This window comes from Protopterus annectens, chromosome 3.part1 (genome assembly GCF_019279795.1).
Source record: "Protopterus annectens isolate FY-2018-M chromosome 3.part1, PAN1.0, whole genome shotgun sequence".
In the NCBI taxonomy this organism is placed as follows: Eukaryota; Metazoa; Chordata; order Ceratodontiformes; family Protopteridae; genus Protopterus; species Protopterus annectens.
In genome coordinates this window covers 319,667,627-319,676,769 of record NC_056732.1, presented here as the reverse complement: position 1 = coordinate 319,676,769, position 9,143 = coordinate 319,667,627, and positions in this window count along the sequence as shown.

Sequence of the window (9,143 nt, the reverse complement as noted above, 5' to 3'; positions counted from 1 at the left end):
GACAATCCCACTTCTTCTCCAGCCTCTTTCTCTGTATACTTTCCTGTACTTCCTCATTCCACTACCAGGTCTCCTTGTCCTCCTTCCTTTGTCCAGATGTTACACCAACCACCTTTCTAACTGTCTCCCTTACCAGCTCTGCTGTAGCTACCCAGCTATTTGGTAACTCTTCACTGCCTCCCAGTGCCTGTCTTAACTCTTCCCTGAACTCCACCTCACAATCACCCTTTTTCAACTTCCACCATTTGATCCTTGGCACTGCCCTCACACTCCTCCTCCTCTTCTTGATCACCAATGTCATCCTGCAGACCACCATTCTATGCCGCCTAACTATGCTTTCCCCTGTCAGCACTTTACAGTCTCCAGTCTCCTTCAGACTGCCCCTCCTGCATACGATATAATCCACCTGTGTACACTATCGCAAATAATAAACAAAAAATATCAGCATAGGCAGAAAAACTTAGAAGATACCACAGATAAATATAAAGGAAAAGTACAGAATAAGCAATTTATTGATGACCCAAAAAGTTTTACAGTAAACTTTCAGTTAACTGGAACTCAAGCAACCTTCACTCTCAAGCAACCGGTAAAAAAATATTGAAGAAATACAGTAACATTTTCATGTATCGCACTTTCTGCCCCCCCCCCCGCAGGAACATACCTTACATTTTTAGAGTTTTAAAGTTTTAAAAAAGGAAGATAGGTATAAATTCTCTCACTCCTCAGCCTGAGAAAGAGTCAAACCAAACAAATAATATAGGGTACAGTATTAATTAGGCCTATTTTTAATAGTAACTCTCAAGCAACCAGAAACTACAGTTATCCGGAATCTACCAATCCCAATGGGTGCTGGTTAACTGACAGTTTACTGTATAGAGAACTGAGAAACAAGGTAAAAGGGATTGAAAGACTACCAGAAAAAGAAGAAATAGATATATTTTGGAGAAGTATTTGTGAAGATCCTGTGGAACATAACAAAGATGCTAAAAGGATAAAATAAGTAAAAAAAAGAATAAGAAGTTCAAAGGTACAGGATATGAAATGGGATGAAGTAGCAGCTAGAGAGATTGAAACAAAGCTAAGAAGAGCCTCCAACTGGAAAACCCAAGGCCCAGATGCAGTACGTAACTTCTGGTTAAAAGTATTAACATTTTTGCACGAAGATTTAGCCAAGAGTAAAAACTATTTATTTGTGCACCCCAAACAGACGCCAACCTGGCTAACAACAGGGAAAACAATGCTCCTATTTAAGAGTGAACCTGCAAACTAACCTAAAAATTATAGACGAATAACTTGCCTTCTGTCGCCATATAAACTATACACCAGAATTGATGCTGACAGAGTTTATAGTCATTTAGAAGAAAATTCAATCATGGCAATAGAACAAAAGGGCAATAAAAGAAAGTCATATGGACCAAAGGATCATTTGTTGTTAAATAAAGTCATAGTGGAGAACTGTAAAAAGGGGAAGAATTTAAGTATGGCATGGATTGACTACAAAAAAGCATTTGACAGTATCCCACATTCATGGATAAAAGAGTGCTTAAAATGTACAAGATACACCCTACACTGATAAACTACATCACAACAGCCATGAAACAGTGGCAAATCACTTTGCAGTTAAGCCATGATAAAGGGCAAGTTATTATTTCAGGGATAAAAATCCAAAGGGAGATATTCCAGGGTGACTCTGTCACCAGTGCTCTTTTGCCTTGTGCTTAACCCATTAAGCTGGCTGCTTAACAGATTAGGTCATTGCTATAATTTGGCTCCCAGAAAACAAACAAAGTCTAAAGACTTCTCATCTTCTCTTTGTCTATGATTTAAAACTGTATAGCTCATCAGATGAGGAACTGAAGCATACCTCTCAACTATACTGATTTTCTCGGTTTTTACCTGTTTTGAGGTCCAAATAATGGGGTGCCATGATTCCCGAGTGACACCCCTTAATTCTCGGGCTTTTTTTCCCACTGTTTTTGAGCTAATGTCATCATGTGCGATGATGTCAGCTCCATGAACAGCCTGCCAGCCTGTCGGAATTGAGCTCAAGGGCTCAACATAACATGGGAGCATTTCCAGCATGGTGGTTCCATACATTCCTGGAACAAACTTAGAAGGGAATCAGGAATGGTTACGCTGCCGAGGAGGAGGTGAGGAGCTGCATTTATTATGCATTCTGCTGCTGTGTGTACATGTTGCCAAGAGGTATTTATTCTGCTGCCATGCCATTGTTGAGCTATTTATTCAATTTCTGCTGCCATGCCGTTGTTGAGTTATTTATTCTACTGCCATGCCATTGAGATGTGTGTGTGTGTGTGTGTGTGTGTGTGTGTGTGTGTGTGTGTGTGTGTGTGTGTGTGTGTGTGTGTGTGTGTGTGTGTGTGTGTGTGTGTGTTTGTACCTCCTTATCTGATAAAACATTGGATGTATATGCTGCATTTCGCATTGTAACTTTTTTAGTACTTACATTTGCCTTGGATATTACTGTAATGTTGTTATTTTATCAAAGTAGATATACTTGGTACCACAAAACCTACTCTTGGGTTCAAATAATACTGTAGCCATTTTAGCCTACACAAAATCTGGTGACTGCTTACACTGCTGAAATTAACAATTCACTTAATGGTTTGTTCAGTCACTACATGCCACTAGGTCTGTCATTATATGTTGATGAAGCTTTGGTTTAGGATAGGCATGCTTCATAAATATACCTCTTTTTCATGTTTATGGTCATCTCTTTAGGTTTGTTTTGTGTATTTAGTATGCTGTAGAGTATGTCATCTAAAATTTTCAAGGTGAGATAAAATGAATTTAGCAGCGAATGCTGTGGTCTGTTTAAAGAATACAGAATTTGCAGCTACCAGTAATAAGCCAGAAAGCTTTATTGTCTTAAAATGCATTTGTTTATTTAACAACTGCTGCAAATTCTACTATGACAGGTAAATTAGAGTTGTAAGTCTTGAATAATTATTCTTGAAAGAGTATATAACCATGCCTGTAGTACTCCTCAAGGTGGCCTTAATTTTACCTGTTATGATTTGGGATGCTTGTGACATGTTGTCTTATACAATTTTTTTTTTAGAAATTTTAGCTAACTTGGTATCCTGTTTTGTGTGGCCACTAACCACTCCTTAATTTCTATGGGCTTATTTGTTTGCCAATAAACTGCGTACTATGAACAGATATGGAACTCGATTAGAGCAGAAGTGGATCTATTCACAACTAGAAGCAAGGAACCTTATAGAAGGCTGGATGTTGTTATCTTCTACAGGTATGATTCCTGTAAGATGGAATAACTTATTTATTTAGTTGGTTGGTTATTTTTGTATTTGTTAACCATGATGGACCACTGATCCCAAATGACCAGTTTCAGTCTCAGTCCAGGAAGGCATTAAAGTTTCATAATTACAGGTAGAAGAGGTAAAGAGTATATAATTATATAATTGTCGAGAAAATTAACCAATTATGTGTAACAATACAGACAAAACATACATATATACAATATCTGTTGTGACAGAGGCAGGAGAGCAGGTTTTAAAACAAGCATTGCATTGGTACATACAGTTATATAGAAATTAATATATCTTTTAGTAGATGGTTATATAAATGGCTGAGATAGTTTACAACAGAGACTAGAGTTTGAACTACTTTAGCAGTACATTAATATGACAATAGTTTTAAGAACTGGGGGATTAAAGTAGAGGGAATAAGGAAGATGTCAGTAAATGGGAGGTTATGGCTTGATTAGGTTATGTGAGTTGAGATAGTCCACTGGAATTTTACCATTTTCAGGAAGAATTAATTTCAAGAGAAATCTCAGTTGCTGAAATGATTACTACTTGTGCAAACCCATCTGGTTCAGTGTCTGCATGCATCAGCATATGATGATTTAAAAAAAACTGCTCTCTTTTTTTACTAACCTGGCTGACATCACATGCACCCTTTACATCTCTCTTTTGGGTACAATATAACTTTTGTAAGGTATTGTCCCTCTGCATTTGTTTTGGATAAGATTAGCCTTTGCACCATTTTGGAGAACATAAATGTGTTCTGAGATTGGCTTGGCAACATCCAGTACAAAGCTTTGAACTTAACCTTTACTGTCAATATTTTCTGGAATTTTCTATCTTAAGGTCTGTGGGACTACTGTTCTATATGTATTATAAAACTCTTCATCATGCAAGCACATAATTTATAATGCCTTTTTAAATGTTATTTCAATGTTCACCATGCCATGGACTGTTATTTTGTTATCCTCTGTATTTCAGCTTGTCTAAACTGCAATCAGAGCGTGGAAGTTTTGTTTTGACCAGAGCATAGAAGCTCTAGTGTGCCCAGGTCTTGGTTGAAAAAGGTTCTTGGGCCAGTTTACCCACTTGGTAACAAAGTTAAGTAAAATAAAAAAACAAATAATGCATCATGTATGTATCTGGTTGGTGATACTTGTGTGTGTGTGAAATGCTCCAGTTGAATATACCTGGTGGCTAGAGTTACTCAGGCTCAAACCATGTATCTTGGGTATAGGTAACAAGAGCCTAAAGTCCCTACCCACCACCACTTGTGAAAACTTTCCAGATTTTTGCCTCTTTTGTTCCTCATAAAATATGTGTTTTTTTCTGGAGTTTTGTGGCAACTCAGTGAAGGATTGAATTCACTAAATAATGACAGGCATTTAAATGGTAACACAAAACCTTTTATCCTAGCAATTTTCAAAATTTATAAGATCAATATTTGAAATTTGTCCCCCCTATTTTGAGGCTGTATTCCCCCATTATTGGCTTTGTCCAGCTTTTTTGTGCTAAGAGGTTGAGAGCTATGTTGAGAACCAAATTCACTGAATAAGTTTGGGGGCTGCTGTTTTGTTCCTCATAAAATCTGTGTTTTTTTCTGGAGTTTTGTGGCAACTCAGTGAAGGATTGAATTCACTAAATAATGACAGGCATTTAAATGGTAACACAAAACCTTTTATCCTAGCAATTTTCAAAATTTATAAGATCAATATTTGAAATTTGTCCCCCCTATTTTTGGGGCTGTATTCCCCCATTATTGGCTTTGTCCAGCTTTTTTGTGCTAAGAGGTTGAGAGCTATGGTGAGAACCAAATTCACTGAATAAGTTTGGGGGCTGCATTACCCCATTATTGGCTTTGTCCAGGTGTTTTGTGCAAAGAGGTTGAGAGCTATGGTGAGAACTAAATTCACTAAATGATAGCCATTTAAGTTTCAGTCTTCCAATATTTCAGGAAGCTGCTAATTTGGCATAGTGGTATATTACTCTGACTGTAGTGCACAGGGTCCTGGGTTCAGGACTTGGCAGTAAAATGCATGGTGGTAACACAAAACATTTTATTCTAGCAACTTTCCAAGATTATACAAGCAATGTTTAAAATGTGTCCCTGGTTTTTGGGCTTTTGTCCCACTACAATAAAGTTTGGCTTTTTCCAGATTTCTTGTGCTGCAGAGTTGAGAGATACAATTGAGTGTCAAGTGGATTTTACAAGGAGCTGAGAACTTCAGGGGAAGAGAAGTTTAGTGCTGCTTATGCTGAGGCTGCTCACATTGTTAATAGCATAACAGGTTAAATACTTGCTTTTGATGCAAAGGGCTGTGGGTTCTACTCCCACAGTATATAGATGCATTACTGATACTGTACTGTGTTGTTCTTTTAAAGGGGATGGATGTTGCAATCCTGAGAATGTCCTCTTTGGCAGTGATAACTGGTAACTATGAACCTGTTATCAGTTTGCCATCCATTCCCTTTTGCAGTATTACTAGCTTATCATTTTTTAATGTAACATAGTCAATTTATTCCTCAAGGGGAACAGGCCCTTTATTTGTAGATGAAACAATGAAATATAAAGTTGTTTGCTAGCAGCAACCTCTTCATTAGTTACAGAGCTCTTTAATGTGGAATGATTTAGATGACTCTTATTTCTGCAGAGATTGTACATATTTACTGATACAGGTAGATTGTAGACATTTGAGTATCCCTTTTATGATGGAAATGTTCTGAATTGGGCAGTTTTGCCATTATTGGTGCATGCATTTTGTTTCATTGTTTACTGGAAAAATGTTCAAAATAATAAATTTAAAATGCCCTCTAACAACTGTACTGTATTATACAAGGAATATAATTTAATACAATTGGAAAGGTGTATTAAAGAGCATATGTATGTTTCATGTGCAAGTGGCCTATGATTTGAAAACAGCCCAAAGGTAATCTTTATCTGCCACTGGCCAGATGTATTTGCTTTGAATGCAGATTTCAATGTTGTTTCAATGAATGAGAGTTTCAAGAGCAGAGAAGTTTTAATGCTAAGTCTATTTTCATTGTGAGACTGCATTGCTTTGTTTAGCAGATGCCTGTTAGTGTTTGTACTGTAAAATGTAAAATAAAACTTTTAAATGAAATCCAAATCATCATAGAAGTAAAACAATACTATGCACATTACAGTGTTTTTGGTAAATGGGGAGAAATAGCCAAGTAATGGGACATTGGAATGGCTGCAGGGGGGATGACTGTATATGGGGAGGCCCCATTTGACCATGATTTTGTAAGGGGTAAGGGCTGCAAACTCAAAGATAGCCCCAGGCAGCACAAACTGTAGCTACGCCACTGATCATTAGACCATGAAGAATGGCTTTTGGAGGTCCTAGCAAGCTAAAATATTCTTTTGGTAAGATTAGAATATTGCCTACCATTAAATGCCATACTTTTACCATGAAACCCACATACTGGAAGTCACTGAAAACAAAATTTTAAGGTTCATCATCTTCTCCCTTCCCAGTGAACATACATTATTGCTACACATTTAAAAGAAAATGGTTACCATTTACTACAGGGTCTGGGTGTCTGGGGCCATATTTTCATATTTTGGTTGTCTGTTCTTCAGTTTGCATTTAAAAGCTGATATCCCACAATTCCATTGATGTGGGTGGGGTTACATAATTATGTATGCAAATGTTATGTTAATCAGCACACAGATTTGTACCTATTTTTCATGGGCCTTTGTCCAGATTTTTAATGTTTCCATGCTGAGAGGTATGAACTGAAGGCACAACTGCAAGTAGTCAAAACTTTTTCAGATGATATAAGAAAGTCATTTGGTTTTGTTATAAATGTGCAAAAGCAGCCTTTAAAGATGCAGCACCAAGAAAATATCAGTTTGGGACAAGAATGTGATATAAAAGAACTTGAGCAAGAGGGAGTGTATAAAAATTTGGGAATTGATGAAGGATCAACAATAAAACATGAACAAATGTGAATAAAACTTAGTAAGGAATATTTTAGAAGACTTAAATTAATCCTGAAAACAGCATTGACATCTAGGAACAAACTTCAAGCTATAAACCAATTTGCTGTTCCTGTCCTAACTTACAGTTTTGGAATGATTGACTGACCCCAAAAGGTGTTGGATAGATTAGACGGGAAAAAAGAAGGATGATTCATGCTCATCAAATGATTTATAAAAATCAGTGCATACCAAGATTATATATTCTTCATTCCGAAGAAGGTATGGGCCTCCTTGAAATTTATTACATATATAGATCTGTAATTGTGGGACAGCATACATATCTGCTGACCTCACAAGACCCAAATATAGTGAAAGTTTTGAAACATAAGGAGAATAAATCTAAGATAACTTCCCTTCTAAATCTAGCAGAAGCATATCAGTGTCAAACGGGAATGGAAATCAAACCAGAAGTAGATAAAAATCAGACAACTGAGTGTGTCAAAAAACAAAAGAAATAACATAAGGTGAAGGATCAGATGAGAAGGCATGAAATATAAATATAGTTGCAAGTATAGAAAACTCCTAGAAGAACCTCATGTTGACCAGGATTGAATGCAGGAATGGTTAAGGAGAGGCGAATTCAAACCAAAAGATGAAAGGTTAATATTGGCGGCCCAAGACAGTGGACTACATACACGTTGGTTTACAAAGTCCATTGAACATGTGGGAGAAACAGACAAATGTAGGTTTTGTAAAACAGAATTGGAAACAGGTGCACACCTTGTTGCTGGCTGACATACTAATAGCAGAAGAACTGTATACTGAAAGGCATAATAATGTGGCAAGACTGTTGCACTGGGGATTGTGCAAACATTATAATATTGAAGTAGCTGAAAAACACTGGAAACATGAGCTAGGAAGCATCATAGACAATGATGAAGTCTACATCAGATGGGATCACCCATTATCAACAGTTCAAAAGATAGATGTGAGAAAACCAGACATAGAGGTCCATGAAAAGAAAAAAAAAGTAGCATTGCTACACACAGTGACTACAGTGTCTTGCATACAGAGAGATACAAAGTCATAAAATCTCAAGATTTGCAGGCAGAAATGAGGGCAATGTAGAAGGATACTCAGTTTCAGTAGTAGTAGGGGTAACAGGTCTTATAAAAAAGAATTTACATCATACTTGGATATGTTAGCAATACATGTAACTCCATACAAATTGCAGAAGAAGTAATTACTGGGCACATTGTGGGTGCTGTGAAGAGCACTTTTGGCTAACATTAAAGACTGAAACAATACTAATTTCATGAATTTTAATCATACTTTGACTTAGGAATGGGATCCATTCCTGTCATGGTATTAGAAACCCCAAATACTTGGAGAAATTAAAAAAAGGAAGAGGGTACATTACTAGCAAGGGAGATTAACCTTTGCTTAGAGCAGATGTGAGGCACTGCCAGTTTTGTGAGAATCAAAGAAGCAACTAGCAAGCCCACTGCATTGTGTGTGCTGGTATTTGAGGTATGGCCAAATCCACTTCCTGTCCTCCCAGTAGGAATATACTACCTTAGGACAACTCATAGGTATGCATATTCACATTAGTGGTAAGCAATGTTTAAGCTTAAGGATTGTTTCATTTCCTGTCTAAGACTTTCATTTGCAGTTTTCCACTAAATCCTTAATAAAACAAGCCACCCTGGTGGAATCACAAAATCAATAGGCTGTATAACAGAAGGAAAATCATGGCAAAGATTAGGAGGTGCAGCACCCAGCAGAATAAAAGCAGTCTCATCAAACTAAACAAACAACTCAGAGGACAAATAATGTCTACCAAAGCCAAATGTGAGGTAAGTTTGGCCTCCCAGGTCAAGGACAACCACAAAGCATTCTTTAGCTATGTC